We start from the raw sequence: 17913 nt of genomic DNA, 5'->3' as shown, positions 1-17913 counted from the left end.
TGAGGCTCTGACTCAATAATGAGTCCTAAAGGACCAGCAGAAGACAACCCTATTTGGAGGTAACATCAAAGACAATCACTTGTCACAAGGGTCTTTTTCTTATGGCATGATTCCTAAATAACATATCGGTCCTTATTGATGATATATCATGTGTTCAAGTATAGCACCAAAGATTACCATTAAATGTGGGCGTGCACATATTCTATATAGCTAAAAAGTGGATCATCATAATAATTTGCTTTGCTGAGTTTAAGGTGCTACAGACAGTTCCTTCTCATCTGGATACTTTATTAAAGGGAGTGTGTCAGCAGTTTTGCTAGGAAGGGGATGGGGAGAACAGTACAAATGCACCTTATTCTCCCAGGTTTTGCTGCTGCAAGTGCACAGGAGGTGGAGCTTCACTATGAAGTGCTCTCTGTACTGAGCTGCTTCACAACCCTCCCCTCTGCTCTGAGTGAGAGCTGCAGCATCCAACCAGGAATCCACTACAGCTATCATATGGGGGAGAGGGGAGGGTCACAGAGCACTTCTCAGTGAAGCTCCGCCTCCTGGTCACTTGTAAGAGCAGGACCTGGCAGAATAAATGTTTATATACACACTACTCCTGATAGAAAGGCTTCACAAAAAGTACATAATATGTACAAGATGAGAAATAGGCCAGAAGCAGTGGAAACAAAATGAACAACACAGGCAATTCTTTATATTTGCCTACATAAAACCAAACCCACCCACTTTAAGAAATCACACTATGCTAGTATTACTCCCCTAATAATTACACAATAATATTACAATTCACAAGTTTAATGCTTGCAATCTGTTGTGTACTCTAACTAGAGTACTTAGTACTCATTGAGCTTTCTGTCTGATCGATACATTAAAACAGAAATCTTGTGCCATCCCTATGTTATTCCTCCTGGAAATGCATAAATAAATTGACAAAAAAAAGCATATTGTAATTATCACACTATTCAGACAGCACATTGATTAGATTATCCCCAGACTCAGAGTGGAAGCAGAATGCCTCATCTTTGGGGCCCATTCACGTATATTTTTGTCTTCATCCGTTCCGCAATTTTACGGAATGAATGCGGACCCGTTCGTTTCAATGGGGCCGCAAAAGATGCGGACAGCACACTGTGTACTGTCCGCATCTGTACTTCTGCTCCGTGGCCCCGCAAAATAGATAGAACATGTCCTATTCTTGTCTGTAATTGCGGACAAGGATAAGCATTTCTACACGTTCTGATCCGCAAAATGCGGAAAGCACACAGCCGGTATCCATGTTTTGCGGATCCGCAATTTGCGGACCCTAAAACGGGTATGATTGTCTGAATGAGCCTTTAGAGAGCGTTATAATAGACCAGATTAGGAACAATAGATAAAATTGATGAAGCATATTTAGCATGTCCTATTTTGAAAGCCCGTTTTCTCAACTACTGCGCTACGCTTCACCAGCTTGTCATCAGAAAATTATACTTTTAAAGATAAACTATTTAAACTGCTTGAAATACTGTAGGTATTGCAAAGCATGATAATTAGCAAATTATCAAAACTAATGAAAATGTTAAAGTTGAATAAAATTAATATCAAAAATGCCAAAAAAATAGTCACAAAAATATAAACAAAAGCAAAAAAAAAGAAACCCAAAGACAAATTGGTTAGCATTTATAGTTATTCATAGTGCACTGAAAACTGTGTAGCAAAGGCAGAATTTCTTTTGTTTGCCTTCTCCTTGGAAGAATGAATATAAATTAAACTTTACATTATAAACAAGACTTAATACAACTACATCACCATAAATACAAAAAGGTTCTGTCTATCAGCAAAGAAAAATAATTAGCTCCACCCTTAAAGAGGCATTTCAGGATTTCATTATTGATGGCCTATCTTCAGAATAGGTCATCAAAATCTGATTGTTGTAGTCCGATGTCCCTCGCCCCACTGATTAACTGTTTCAGTTTAGCTCCAGCACTGGAAGTCTGACCTGGAAATACACAGCACTGCTCGAAGTGGATTATAGCAGCACTGCAGTTGTGCCAGCCAACCCAGGAGGAGCGGAGGATGGGAGTGGTAGTGGATTTGGCTTTAACAGTCAATCACAGTGGCAATCCTCACACTGATGCTCCCTAGGACTGTAAGAAGTTATTATATATAAATATATATTAAATATATACTATATACAATACATCCTCTTACTGGGTTTGATTTGAGGTTGGATGCAATAAATGAGACACAAGAGTGAACCTATAAAAAAAAAAGATATATTGTATAGTGTGGAAAATTGATATTACAGTATTATTATTGATGAAATATGGGGGATTCAGCCCGCACAACCCTACAAAAACCTGTATACAGGGCCAAGGCAGTGAAAGGAGGGCGCACCCTTTCTTCCCTCGGGGCACTCCTGATGTTGGGGCTCCTGTCTGATGGTAGTTGGAGTGACCTTGATGTTGTAGGTTTGGTGCAAGGCAGGAGTTGTATGGTGAAATGGCCGGAGTATGGTACTAGAGTCAATAATCAGGCCGGAGGTAAAAATAAATATCTAAGAAGAGAAAAGGAATAGAGGCTCACCCAACTGAAGGTATGGATAGGTGCTCTAGTCAGGTGTTGACCCCTGAGAAAGGGGTGAGCGTACACTCCGAAATGCGTATGGTTTGGTTTGGATCCCCAGGACCTACTCTTGACTTTTCATCGACAAAATATTTGAAAGATAGAAGTGCTTCTCATTCATGAACTTTCATACCACCTCTGATAATTGAGACTCGACTGAACAGCCAGAAATCAAACCTACCTGAGGACGTGGGACGCCGAGTTGACGCTCCTAGGACCACGCGGGGTATCGTACCTAGAGGCAAATGAATACAGCCTGAGTCACCTACAGGAGGGAGGTAAGGTCGGTTACTGCCCGCTCCATGGGATGCCACGTAGTAGCATAGGTGCAGACCTACTAACAACCATTATCGATCCACTATTCGATTTGTTGATTCGAAATAAGTCACTATTCAAAGATTCCCTTTTTCCGAATTGACATTGTTCATTATAGTCAGAATTGAGGACATCGTTTGCCCAATATTGAGCAAGTGGAATATCTAAGTATCACCCATTAATTTTAGGATTGGAACTATAAAGTATCAACAGTAGAGTTGAGCGAACACCTGGATGTTCGGGTTCGAGAAGTTCGGCCGAACATCCCGGAAATGTTCGGGTTCGGGATCCGAACCCGATCCGAACTTCGTCCCGAACCCGAACCCCATTGAAGTCAATGGGGACCCGAACTTTTCGGCACTAAAACGGCTGTAAAACAGCCCAGGAAAGGGCTAGAGGGCTGCAAAAGGCAGCAACATGTAGGTAAATCCCCTGCAAACAAATGTGGATAGGGAAATTAATTAAAATAAAAATTAAATAAATAAAAATTAACCAAAATCAATTGGAGAGAGGTTCCATAGCAGAGAATCTGGCTTCCCGTCACCCACCACTGGAACAGTCCATTCTCAGATATTTAGGCCCCGGCACCCAGGCAGAGGAGAGAGGTCCCGTAACAGAGAATCTGGCTTCATGTCAGCAGAGAATTAGTCTGCATGTCATAGCAGAGAATGAGGCTTCACGTCAGCCACCACTGCAACAGTCCATTGGCATATATTTAGGCCTAGCACACAGGCAGAGGAGAGAGGTCCCGTAACAGAGAATCTGGCTTCATGTCAGCAGAGAATCAGTCTGCATGTCATAGCAGAGAATGAGGCTTCACGTCAGCCACCACTGCAACAGTCCATTGGCATATATTTAGGCCCAGCACACACACAGGCAGAGGAGAGAGGTCCCGTAACAGAGAATCTGGCTTCATGTCAGCAGAGAATCAGTCTGCATGTCATAGCAGAGAATGAGGCTTCACGTCAGCCACCACTGCAACAGTCCATTGGCATATATTTAGGCCCAGCACACACACAGGCAGAGGAGAGAGGTCCCGTAACAGAGAATCTGGCTTCATGTCAGCAGAGAATCAGTCTGCATGTCATAGCAGAGAATGAGGCTTCACGTCAGCCACCACTGCAACAGTCCATTGGCATATATTTAGGCCCAGCACACACACAGGCAGAGGAGAGAGGTCCCGTAACAGAGAATCTGGCTTCATGTCAGCAGAGAATCAGTCTGCATGTCATAGCAGAGAATGAGGCTTCACGTCAGCCACCACTGCAACAGTCCATTGGCATATATTTAGGCCCAGCACACACACAGGCAGAGGAGAGAGGTCCCGTAACAGAGAATCTGTCTTCATGTCAGCAGAGAATTAGTCTGCATGTCATAGCAGAGAATGAGGCTTCACGTCACCCACCACTGCAACAGTCCATTGGCATATATTTAGGCCTAGCACACAGGCAGAGCAGAGAGGTCCCGTAACAGACAATCTGGCTTCATGACAGCAGAGAATCAGTCTGCATGTCATAGCAGAGAATGAGGCTTCACGTCACCCACCACTGCAACAGTCCATTGGCATATATTTAGGCCTAGCACACAGGCAGAGCAGAGAGGTCCCGTAACAGACAATCTGGCTTCATGTCAGCAGAGAATCAGTCTGCATGTCATAGCAGAGAATGAGGCTTCACGTCACCCACCACTGCAACAGTCCATTGGCATATATTTAGGCCTAGCACACAGGCAGAGCAGAGAGGTCCCGTAACAGACAATCTGGCTTCATGACAGCAGAGAATCAGTCTGCATGTCATAGCAGAGAATGAGGCTTCACGTCACCCACCACTGCAACAGTCCATTGGCATATATTTAGGCCTAGCACACAGGCAGAGCAGAGAGGTCCCGTAACAGACAATCTGGCTTCATGTCAGCAGAGAATCAGTCTGCATGTCATAGCAGAGAATGAGGCTTCACGTCACCCACCACTGCAACAGTCCATTGGCATATATTTAGGCCTAGCACACAGGCAGAGCAGAGAGGTCCCGTAACAGACGATCTGGCTTCATGTCAGCAGAGAATCAGTCTGCATGTCATAGCAGAGAATCAGGCTTCACGTCAGCCACCACTGCAACAGTCCATTGTCATAAATTTAGGCCCAGCACCCAGGCAGAGGAGAGAGGTCCCGTAACAGACAATCTGGCTTCATGTCAGCAGAGAATTAGTCTGCATGTCATAGCAGAGAATCAGGCTTCATGTCAGCCACCACTGCAACAGTCCATTGGCATATATTTAGGCCTAGCACACAGGCAGAGGAGAGGTTCATTCAACTTTGGGTAGCATCGCAATATAATGGTAAAATGAAAATAAAAATAGGATTGAATGAGGAAGTGCCCTGGAGTCCAATAATATATGGTTATGGGGAGGTAGTTAATGTCTAATCTGGACAAGGGACGGACAGGTCCTGTGGGATCCATGCCTGGTTCATTTTTATGAACGTCAGCTTGTCCACATTGGCTGTAGACAGGCGGCTGCGTTTGTCTGTAATGACGCCCCCTGCCGTGCTGAATACACGTTCAGACAAAACGCTGGCTGCCGGGCAGGCCAGCACCTCCAAGGCATAAAAGGCTAGCTCTGGCCACGTGGACAATTTAGAGACCCAGAAGTTGAATGGGGCCGAACCATCAGTCAGTACGTGGAGGGGTGTGCACACGTACTGTTCCACCATGTTAGTGAAATGTTGCCTCCTGCTAACACGTTGCGTATCAGGTGGTGGTGCAGTTAGCTGTGGCGTGTTGACAAAAGTTTTCCACATCTCTGCCATGCTAACCCTGCCCTCAGAGGAGCTGGCCGTGACACAGCTGCCTTGGCGACCTCTTGCTCCTCCTCTGCCTTGGCCTTGGGCTTCCACTTGTTCCCCTGTGACATTTGGGAATGCTCTCAGTAGCGCGTCTACCAACGTGCGCTTGTACTCGCGCATCTTCCTATCACGCTCCAGTGCAGGAAGTAAGGTGGGCACATTGTCTTTGTAGCGTGGATCCAGCAGGGTGGCAACCCAGTAGTCCGCACAGGTTAAAATGTGGGCAACTCTGCTGTCGTTGCGCAGGCACTGCAGCATGTAGTCGCTCATGTGTGCCAGGCTGCCCAGGGGTAAGGACAAGCTGTCCTCTGTGGGAGGCGTATCGTCATCGTCCTGCCTTTCCCCCCAGCCACGCACCAGTGATGGACCCGAGCTGCGTTGGGTGCCACCCCGCTGTGACCATGCTTCATCCTCATCCTCCTCCACCTCCTCCTCATCCTCGTCCTCCTCGTCCTCCAGTAGTGGGCCCTGGCTGGCCACATTTGTACCTGGCCTCTGCTGTTGCAAAAAACCTCCCTCTGAGTCACTTCGAAGAGACTGGCCTGAAAGTGCTAAAAATGACCCCTCTTCCTCATCCTCCTCCTCCTCCTCCTGGGCCACCTCCTGTTCCATCATCGCCCTAAGTGTTTTCTCAAGGAGACATAGAAGTGGTATTGTAACGCTGATAACGGTGTCATCGCCACTGGCCATGTTGGTGGAGTACTCGAAACAGCGCAACAGGGCACACAGGTCTCGCATGGAGGCCCAGTCATTGGTGGTGAAGTGGTGCTGTTCTGTAGTGCGACTGACCCGTGCGTGCTGCAGCTGAAACTCCATTATGGCCTGCTGCTGCTCGCACAGTCTGTCCAGCATGTGCAAGGTGGAGTTCCACCTGGTGGGCACGTCGCATATGAGGCGGTGAGCGGGAAGGCCGAAGTTACGCTGTAGCGCAGACAGGCGAGCAGCGGCAGGATGTGAACGCCGGAAGCGCGAACAGACGGCCCGCACTTTATGCAGCAGCTCTGACATGTCGGGGTAGTTGTGAATGAACTTCTGCACCACCAAATTCAGCACATGCGCCAAGCAAGGGATGTGCGTCAAATTGGCTAGTCCCAGAGCTGCAACGAGATTTCGCCCATTATCACACACCACCAGGCCGGGCTTGAGGCTCACCGGCAGCAACCACTCGTCGGTCTGTTGTTCAATACCCCGCCACAACTCCTGTGCGGTGTGGGGCCTGTCCCCCAAACATATGAGTTTCAGAATGGCCTGCTGACGTTTACCCCGGGCTGTGCTGAAGTTGGTGGTGAAGGTGTGTGGCTGACTGGATGAGCAGGTGGAAGAAGAGGAGGAGGAAGCCGAGAAGGAGGAGGTGGCAACAGGAGGCAAAGAATGTTGCCCTGCGATCCTTGGCGGCGGCAGGACGTGCGCCAAACAGCTCTCCGCCTGGGGCCCAGCTGCCACTACATTTACCCAGTGTGCAGTTAGGGAGATATAGCGTCCCTGGCCGTGCTTACTGGTCCACGTATCTGTGGTTAGGTGGACCTTGCTACAGATGGCGTTGCGCAGTGCACACTTGATTTTATCGGATACTTGGTTGTGCAGGGAAGGCACGGCTCTCTTGGAGAAGTAGTGCCGGCTGGGAACAACATACTGTGGGACAGCAAGCGACATGAGCTGTTTGAAGCTGTCTGTGTCCACCAGCCTAAATGACAGCATTTCATAGGCCAGTAGTTTAGAAATGCTGGCATTCAGGGCCAGGGATCGAGGGTGGCTAGGTGGGAATTTACGCTTTCTATCAAATGTTTGTGAGATGGAGAGCTGAACGCTGGCGTGTGACATGGTTGAGACGCTTGGTGACGGAGGTGGTGGTGGTGGTGTTGGTGGTACATCCCCTGTTTGCTGGGCGGCAGGTGCCAACGTTCCTCCAGAGGCGGAGGAAGAGGCCGAGGCGGCAGCAGCAGAATAGGCCGAGGCGGCAGCAGCAGAAGAGGTAGCAGGGGGAGCCTGAGTGACTTCCTTGGTTTTAAGGTGTTTACTCCACTGCAGTTCATGCTTTGCATGCAGGTGCCTGGTCATGCAGGTTGTGCTCAGGTTCAGAACGTTAATGCCTCGCTTCAGGCTCTGATGGCACAGCGTGCAAACCACTCGGGTCTTGTCGTCAGCACATTGTTTGAAGAAGTGCCATGCCAGGGAACTCCTTGAAGCTGCCTTTGGGGTGCTCGGTCCCAGATGGCGGCGGTCAGTAGCAGGCGGAGTCTCTTGGCGGCGGGTGTTCTGCTTTTGCCCACTGCTCCCTCTTTTGCTACGCTGTTGGCTCGGTCTCACCACTGCCTCTTCCTCCGAACTGTGAAAGTCAGTGGCACGACCTTCATTCCATGTGGGGTCTAGGACCTCATCGTCCCCTGCATCGTCTTCCACCCAGTCTTGATCCCTGACCTCCTGTTCAGTCTGCACACTGCAGAAAGACGCAGCAGTTGGCACCTGTGTTTCGTCATCATCAGAGACATGCTGAGGTGGTATTCCCATGTCCTCATCATCAGGAAACATAAGTGGTTGTGCGTCAGTGCATTCTATGTCTTTCACCGCTGGGGAAGGGCTAGGTGGATGCCCTTGGGAAACCCTGCCAGCGGAGTCTTCAAACAGCATAAGAGACTGCTGCATAACTTGAGGCTGAGACAGTTTCCCTGGTATGCATGGGGGTGATGTGACAGACTGATGGGGTTGGTTTTCAGGCGCCATCTGTGCGCTTTCTGCAGAAGACTGGGTGGGAGATAATGTGAACGTGCTGGATCCACTGTCGGCCACCCAATTGACTAATGCCTGTACCTGCTCAGGCCTTACCATCCTTAGAACGGCATTGGGCCCCACCATATATCGCTGTAAATTCTGGCGGCTACTGGGACCTGAGGTAGTTGGTACACTAGGACGTGTGGATGTGGCAGAACGGCCACGTCCTCTCCCAGCACCAGAGGGTCCACTAACACCACCACGACCATGTCCACGTCCGCGTCCCTTACTAGATGTTTTTCTCATTGTTATGGTTCACCACAACAACAAATATATTATTTGGCCCAATGTATTGTATTCAAATTCAGCGGGATATAAATTTGAGGCCTAGTATTTAGGCGCTGGGTGACCGGTATGGATTTAGTGACAGAATTAGACTTGGAAATGCACAGAAGCGTGTGTGTGAAGTTATTCTGAATGACCCAATGTGCACCTTGAATATTATATACCCTTTTTGGGATAGATTTCAAATAGCTCTGATATAGCAGGAACCACTAAATTATGAAATTGCTAAATTGGGAATTGTACTTCAACCCAGAACAAAAAATGTGCTTTGACGGGCACTAAATAACTTTCCCAGCTACAACAGTACAGCGGTAACGAGAGATTTAGAGGGATTTAAATTTGAGGCCTAGTATTTAGGCGCTGGGTGACAGGTATGGGTTTAGTGACAGAATTAGACTTGGAAATACACAGTAGCGGGTGTGTGTGAAGTTATTCTGAATGACCCAATGTGCACCTTCAATATTATATACCCTTTTTGGGATAGATTTCAAATAGCTCTGATATAGCAGGAACCACTAAATTATGAAATTGCTAAATTGGGAATTGTACTTCAACCCAGAACAAAAAATGTGCTTTGACGGACACTAAATATCTTGCCCAGCAACAACAGTACAGCGGTGGGTAACGAGAGATTTAGAGGGATTTAAATTTGAGGCCTAGTATTTAGGCGCTGGGTCACCGGTATGGATTTAGTGACAGAATTAGACTTGGAAATGCACAGAAGCGTGTGTGTGAAGTTATTCTGAATGACCCTATGTGCACCTTCAATATTATATACCCTTTTAGGGATAGATTTCAAATAGCTCTGATATAGCAGAAACCACTAAATTATGAAATTGCTAAATTGGGAATTGTACTTCAACCCAGAACAAAAAATGTGCTTTGACGGACACTAAATATCTTGCCCAGCAACAACAGTACAGCGGTGGGTAACGAGAGATTTAGAGGGATTTAAATTTGAGGCCTAGTATTTAGGCGCTGGGTCACCGGTATGGATTTAGTGACAGAATTAGACTTGGAAATGCACAGAAGCGTGTGTGTGAAGTTATTCTGAATGACCCTATGTGCACCTTCAATATTATATACCCTTTTAGGGATAGATTTCAAATAGCTCTGATATAGCAGAAACCACTAAATTATGAAATTGCTAAATTGGGAATTGTACTTCAACCCAGAACAAAAAATGTGCTTTGACGGACACTAAATATCTTGCCCAGCAACAACAGTACAGCGGTGGGTAACGAGAGATTTAGAGGGATTTAAATTTGAGGCCTAGTATTTAGGCGCTGGGTGACAGGTATGGGTTTAGTGACAGAATTAGACTTGGAAATACACAGTAGCGGGTGTGTGTGAAGTTATTCTGAATGACCCAATGTGCACCTTCAATATTATATACCCTTTTTGGGATAGATTTCAAATAGCTCTGATATAGCAGGAACCACTAAATTATGAAATTGCTAAATTGGGAATTGTACTTCAACCCAGAACAAAAAATGTGCTTTGACGGACACTAAATATCTTGCCCAGCAACAACAGTACAGCGGTGGGTAACGAGAGATTTAGAGGGATTTAAATTTGAGGCCTAGTATTTAGGCGCTGGGTCACCGGTATGGATTTAGTGACAGAATTAGACTTGGAAATGCACAGAAGCGTGTGTGTGAAGTTATTCTGAATGACCCTATGTGCACCTTCAATATTATATACCCTTTTAGGGATAGATTTCAAATAGCTCTGATATAGCAGAAACCACTAAATTATGAAATTGCTAAATTGGGAATTGTACTTCAACCCAGAACAAAAAATGTGCTTTGACGGACACTAAATATCTTGCCCAGCAACAACAGTACAGCGGTGGGTAACGAGAGATTTAGAGGGATTTAAATTTGAGGCCTAGTATTTAGGCGCTGGGTCACCGGTATGGATTTAGTGACAGAATTAGACTTGGAAATGCACAGAAGCGTGTGTGTGAAGTTATTCTGAATGACCCTATGTGCACCTTCAATATTATATACCCTTTTAGGGATAGATTTCAAATAGCTCTGATATAGCAGAAACCACTAAATTATGAAATTGCTAAATTGGGAATTGTACTTCAACCCAGAACAAAAAATGTGCTTTGACGGACACTAAATATCTTGCCCAGCAACAACAGTACAGCGGTGGGTAACGAGAGATTTAGAGGGATTTAAATTTGAGGCCTAGTATTTAGGCGCTGGGTCACCGGTATGGATTTAGTGACAGAATTAGACTTGGAAATGCACAGAAGCGTGTGTGTGAAGTTATTCTGAATGACCCTATGTGCACCTTCAATATTATATACCCTTTTAGGGATAGATTTCAAATAGCTCTGATATAGCAGAAACCACTAAATTATGAAATTGCTAAATTGGGAATTGTACTTCAACCCAGAACAAAAAATGTGCTTTGACGGACACTAAATATCTTGCCCAGCAACAACAGTACAGCGGTGGGTAACGAGAGATTTAGAGGGATTTAAATTTGAGGCCTAGTATTTAGGCGCTGGGTCACCGGTATGGATTTAGTGACAGAATTAGACTTGGAAATGCACAGAAGCGTGTGTGTGAAGTTATTCTGAATGACCCTATGTGCACCTTCAATATTATATACCCTTTTAGGGATAGATTTCAAATAGCTCTGATATAGCAGAAACCACTAAATTATGAAATTGCTAAATTGGGAATTGTACTTCAACCCAGAACAAAAAATGTGCTTTGACGGACACTAAATATCTTGCCCAGCAACAACAGTACAGCGGTGGGTAACGAGAGATTTAGAGGGATTTAAATTTGAGGCCTAGTATTTAGGCGCTGGGTGACAGGTATGGGTTTAGTGACAGAATTAGACTTGGAAATACACAGTAGCGGGTGTGTGTGAAGTTATTCTGAATGACCCAATGTGCACCTTCAATATTATATACCCTTTTTGGGATAGATTTCAAATAGCTCTGATATAGCAGGAACCACTAAATTATGAAATTGCTAAATTGGGAATTGTATTTCAACCCAGAACAAGAAATGTGCTTGAACGGACACTAAATAACTCGCCCAGCTACAGCACTAGGGACAGATTTAGCTGGATATAAATTTGAGGCCTAGTATTTAGGCGCTGGGTGACCGGTATGGATTTAGTGACAGAATTAGACTGGGATATGGCCAAAAAATGAACAGACTATTGCTGGTTAAATGCACTTGGTGTGACAGCTTCACCCTGATGTAGGCTTTAGCCAAAAAACAACCACACCATTGAGGGTTAAATGCACTTGGTGACAGGCGCAGCTTGCCCCTGATTTTGTATATGGCCAAAAAATGAACAGACTATTGCTGGTTAAATGCACTTGGTGTGACAGCTTCACCCTGATGTAGGCTTTAGCCAAAAAACAACCACACCATTGAGGGTTAAATGCACTTGGTGACAGGCGCAGCTTGCCCCTGATTTTGTATATGGCCAAAAAATGAACAGACTATTGCTGGTTAAATGCACTTGGTGTGACAGCTTCACCCTGATGTAGGCTTTAGCCAAAAAACAACCACACCATTGAGGGTTAAATGCACTTGGTGACAGGCGCAGCTTGCCCCTGATTTTGTATATGGCCAAAAAATGAACAGACTATTGCTGGTTAAATGCACTTGGTGTGACAGCTTCACCCTGATGTAGGCTTTAGCCAAAAAACAACCACACCATTGAGGGTTAAATGCACTTGGTCGCAGCTTGTGCTGGCGCACCACAAGACACAAAATGGCCGCCGATCACCCCAGAAAAATGAGACTGACAAACGGTCTGTGCAGCCTAAAAACAGTGAGCAATTGAGGATCAGCAGCTCAATGATCCACAGCTGCAGATCGATCAGTTAATCAAGTCCTTTGGAGGAGTTAATCTGCCTAATCTCGCCCTACTGTCGCAGCCGCAACCTCTCCCTACGCTAATCAGAGCAGAGTGACGGGCGGCGCTATGTGACTCCAGCTTAAATAGAGGCTGGGTCACATGGTGCTCTGGCCAATCACAGCCATGCCAATAGTAGGCATGGCTGTGATGGCCTCTTGGGGCAAGTAGTATGACGCTTGTTGATTGGCTGCTTTGCAGCCTTTCAAAAAGCGCCAAGAAAGCGTCACAAAAGCGCGAAGAAAGCGACGAACACCGAACCCGAACCCGGACTTTTACGAAAATGTCCGGGTTCGGGTCCGTGTCACGGACACCCCAAAATTCGGTACGAACCCGAACTATACAGTTCGAGTTCGCTCATCCCTAATCAACAGCCATCTGTTTTAGCTGTATGAATTCATCCACTATTATATCTACGATTATATTTCTATCCAGCTATTCTATGCGATCTTTTACATATTTCCAATTCGCAGTGGAACATCTAAGCATCACCCACTAATTTTAGGATTGGAACTACAAAGTATCAACATCCATCTGTATAAGCTGTATGAACTCATCTACGATTATTATATTGTTATCTATATTTATATATATATATATATATCATATATATATATATATATATATATATATACACTCACCTAAAGAATTATTAGGAACACCTGTTCTATTTCTCATTAATGCGATTATCTAGTCAACCAATCACATGGCAGTTGCTTAAATGCATGTAGGTTTGTGGTCCTGGTCAAGACAATCTCCTGAACTCCGAACTGAATGTCAGAATGGGAAAGAAAGGTGGGCTACAACAGCAGAAGACCCCACCGGGCACCACTCATCTCCACTACAAATAGGAAAAAGAGGCTACAATTTGCACAAGCTCACCAAAATTGGACTGTTGAAGACTGGAAAAATGTTGCCTGGTCTGATGAGTCTCGATTTCTGTTGAGACATTCAAATGGTAGAGTCCGAATTTGGCGCAAACAGAATGAGAACATGTATCCATCATGCCTTGTTACCACTGTGCAGGCTGGTGGTGGTGGTGTAATGGTGTGGGAATGTTTTCTGGGCACACTTTAAGCCCCTTAGTGCCAATTGGCCATCGTTTAAATGCCATGGGCTACCTGAGCATTGTTTCTGACCATGTCCATCCCTTCATGACCACCATGTACCCATCCTCTGATGGCTACTTCCAGTAGGATAAAGCACCATGTCACAAAGCTCGAATCATTTCAAATTGGTTTCTTGAACATGACAATGAGTTCACTGTACTAAAATGGCCCCCACAGTCGCCAGATCTCAACCCAATAGAGCATGTTTGGGATGTGGTGGAACGGGAGCTTCGTGTCCTGGATGTGCATCCCTCAAATCTCCATCAACTGCAAGATGCTATCCTATCAATATGGGCCAACATTTCTAAAAAATGCTATCAGCACCTTGTTGAATCAATGCCACGTAGAATTAAGGCAGTTCTGAAGGCAAAAGGGGGTCCAACACTGTATTAGTATAGTGTGCCTAATAATTCTTTAGGTGAGTGTATATATCTATTCAGCTATTCTATGCAAATTTTTTTACAGGTGTCCTTATCTGCGATTTTACATAAGCCAATGTATGCAATTTTTTTATAGGTCTTTTTATAGGTGTTCATAACTGCAATTTTTATCTGTGTTTATATACAAGCGATCTCACTTGCTAATTTATTTATATTCAGTCCTGATCAAAAGTTTAAGACCACTTTAAAAATGGCAAAAAATCATTTTTACATTGTTGGATCTTAACAAGGTTCCAAGTAGAGCTTCAACATGCAACAAGAAGAAATGGGAGTGAGACAAAACATTTTTTGAGCATTCAATTAATTGAAAATAACGATTAAACTGAAACAGACTGTTTTTCAGCTGATCAAAAGTTTAGGACCACACCTCCCCAAAAAAACTAACCCCCCCCCAAAACAGAAATCCAACTTCCAAACATGAACTCAGTAATGAGTAGTGTGACGAAACCAACCTCGCCACGGTGTTTTGGAGGGGGCTGTTTGCCAGCCTCCTGCCCCAGGATTACGGCCCTTTGAGATACTTTTACTAACTTTTAAAACCCCTGAACCTATTCAAGTGAATTTTGGATGGTTTTGTCCCCAAGTTATACTGGTTGGGTTGATATAAGTTATATGTATGTATAATGTAAACTTACAAAGTTGTAACAATTTATAAGAAGTGTAACTTTTCAGCGTAGGAGATAGCTGAGTAGATACAGAAATTGACTCAATTATCTCGTAGACAGAGGGGAGGAATATGCTGGGTGTGTTTCTATTGTCCCATTGTGCCATTGTCCCATTGTGTGTTTAAATGGTGATTTCTGTCCTGTTGTCTCCACATGTGTATTGGCGATTTCCCTTTGTCCTGAGAGATAATTGGATTGCTCCTCGGGTGTCTCCAGGGCAGAGAGGAGGAAACCATGATGCATTGTGGGGATGTGTTGTGTCTGTATCCTGAATTGCTACATATCTGTCCTGTGTTGCAGTCTCCCTTCTGGTCCCCTAGGGGCGTGAACGATTGGTTGCTGTACTTACATTGTATGTGTTGTAATATATTGATTGGTTGTATTTCAAAACCCTGTGGGCAGTACTATGTTTGTGGTTTGTGAATAAAAGGAGGCTGTACGTGCAAGTACAGTGAGTTCCTGTTTTATCCTTCATCATGTTGAGACTGATGTTTGGATAACTGATCAAAACTGGGGGATTGCTATACGCTGAAGATTAGCTATACTCCCCTGGCATAACTACTAGCTCTTGTAAGAGCTGTTCCTGCTCTCGGGATTTAGGAGAGGTTCACCCACTGGAGCCTGGAGCCTTGTCGTAGGTTCAGGGTGGGTAGGAGACGGTGAGACCTCAACCAAGCTTCGGCGGTTCGTGGGGTCTGCAGTGCGTACGGTGTCAAGTGGAGTGCTTGGAGTCCTCGGAAAGCACTAGGAGCATCTATCGACGAAGGTACCCGGTCGGGGTGCCAGGAGATCCGTTACAAGTAGCTCCGCCGTTATTGTTGATCACTTCAAAAATGTATATACCTTATCTATTCTCATTCGTTATTACGTATTGTATGAACCTCTCTACGCACAATCACTTTATTTTACAAATAAATTGGAAATACATGGTATCAAAGGTCGAGTGCCAGTCACTTAATTTTATATCCCAAAATAAATATCTCTCTTTACAAAAATAAATATCTCTCTTTACAAAAGTTCAGAATGGGAGTTGTAGTACAGCCAGCAGTATCAAAGCACAATTACAACAATTCACAGTGCACATCTCCACAGATGATAATATATGGATTTCAGCAAGGATGGGGAATGTAGTACTCTTTCCTCTCTATCTTCCTAGAGTCTCTCTCTGCAGAATCTCTGGCTGGCAATATTACAATATTACTTTTGCAATGCAGTCGGTAATTTCCAACTGAGGGACACAGGGCTTAAGATCCATGTCAAGGGTGTCTCAACAATGTCCCTCTTAGCATTAATGTCTATCAGCTTTGATCAGCAAAGTCTTTAACTCAGTAGATAATTTTCAGAGAAGACGATTCTCTGTAACACTGTGAGGAGTGCAGCATGGAATTTACACCCCCTTGTTCTGCTAGAAGCTGACTGAGGGCCGATCCCGTATCCACACCGGAACTTCCTGCAGGAGCTCTGTCAGAGTTGGTTAACTCTGTCACTTCCATGCATCACCATAGTGGAAATATACATGTCATAAAATAACATAACACACAAATAACAAAACAACTCTGGTCTAAGGTACTACACAGTAACCATCTCCATCCACAACACAATAGAGGGAGCTGTGTATTTCCAGAGCTGACTTTCAGGACTAGAGCTAAACTGAAACAGCTGATTGCCAGGGTTTTGAAGCATTGGACTACCGCTTATCAGATATTGATGACCTATCCTAAGATTAGAGCATCAATAACAAAATACTGAAATACCCTTTAAATGGATTGGTATGAGATAAGAAAAATATCTCAGCTTTTTTTTTTCAGAAACAGCGCCACTCTCGTCTGTGGGCAGTGTCCAGTATTACAACTCAGGCTCATTTACTTGAAGGAGGCTAAGCTGCAATACCAAACACAACCCAAGACCATATTTGCCTACTCTAATACAATCTCTTCATAGGACAAAGGTTAATTTAGTCAGACTAGAGATGGCCTTGTGGTTCGCCCGGCAGTCGTTTCGCGACACGCACCATATTTTTTGCATAGCGCCGAACTTTGACCTATAACACATATATCAGGTAGGACAGGACAGCCAATTGAGATTTTTCAGCACATGGACACACCCTATAAATAAACGTGATCTGGCAGCCATTTTACATTCTGTTTTTTGCCAGTCTAGGGAGAGGTTGCTGTGTGGAGCAGGGACAGGCTGTTAGTGACACCAAACGCTAGCTAATAGGGCCACAAAAAATTAGCATATGAGGTACCAAAACTGTACGGGACCACAGTGGACGAACGGGGGTTCTTTAGAAAAAAAAAAGTGCCAAGGCATCAGTGGGGGGCCACACTATAAGGTAGGATAATAATTAGATTAAGGATATCCAGGTAAAAGGTCCTCTTTAAGTGGTTTGATTTATCGGCTTCCAGCAAATACTCATTATTGGGTTCTATAAACCTGTTTCCACAAAACACTGATAGAGGGTATTGATTTACCGGCTTCCCCAAATATTGATTGAGGCCTGCGTTACACCAGCTTCCACCAAATATTGATTAAGGGGTTTTATTTACCAGCTTCCAGCAATTACTCATTATTGGGTTCTATATACCTGTTTCCACAAAATACTGATAGAGGGTATTGATATACCGTCTTCCGCCAAATATTGATCGAGGCCTGCGATAAACCAACTTCCACAAAATATTAATTAAGGGGGTTTGATTTACCGTCTTCCAGCAAATTCTCATTATTGAGTTCTACTGTATATACCTGTTTCCACAAAATACTGATAGAGAGAATTGATATACCGGCTTCCACCAAATATTGATTGAGACCTGCGATATACCTGCTTCCACAAATACTGCTCTTCTATAGGGACTTTGTCACAGGGTCATTTTGAAAATGACAGGAAGAGGCAGGCCATTCAGCATGTGTGGTAGGGGTCGGGCAGGTGCACCAGGCCGGAGCCTAAGTGGGAAGTTGGAGTAGGTGCGTGCGATTACGTC

At 44.8% G+C, this 17913-nt stretch overlaps 1 protein-coding gene across 1 annotated transcript in view; it reads right to left on the bottom strand.

Moving 5' to 3' along the window:
- Positions 1-17913, bottom strand: part of KCNK12 (potassium two pore domain channel subfamily K member 12) — a 167340-nt gene that overhangs the window by 1135 nt on the left and 148292 nt on the right. The window lies entirely within an intron of this gene.

This window comes from Bufo gargarizans, chromosome 4, assembly GCF_014858855.1.
Source record: "Bufo gargarizans isolate SCDJY-AF-19 chromosome 4, ASM1485885v1, whole genome shotgun sequence".
NCBI classification, from domain to species: Eukaryota; Metazoa; Chordata; class Amphibia; order Anura; family Bufonidae; genus Bufo; species Bufo gargarizans.
The sequence above is the reverse complement of the archived record's forward strand: the minus strand, read 5'-3'. Positions and strand labels throughout refer to the sequence as shown.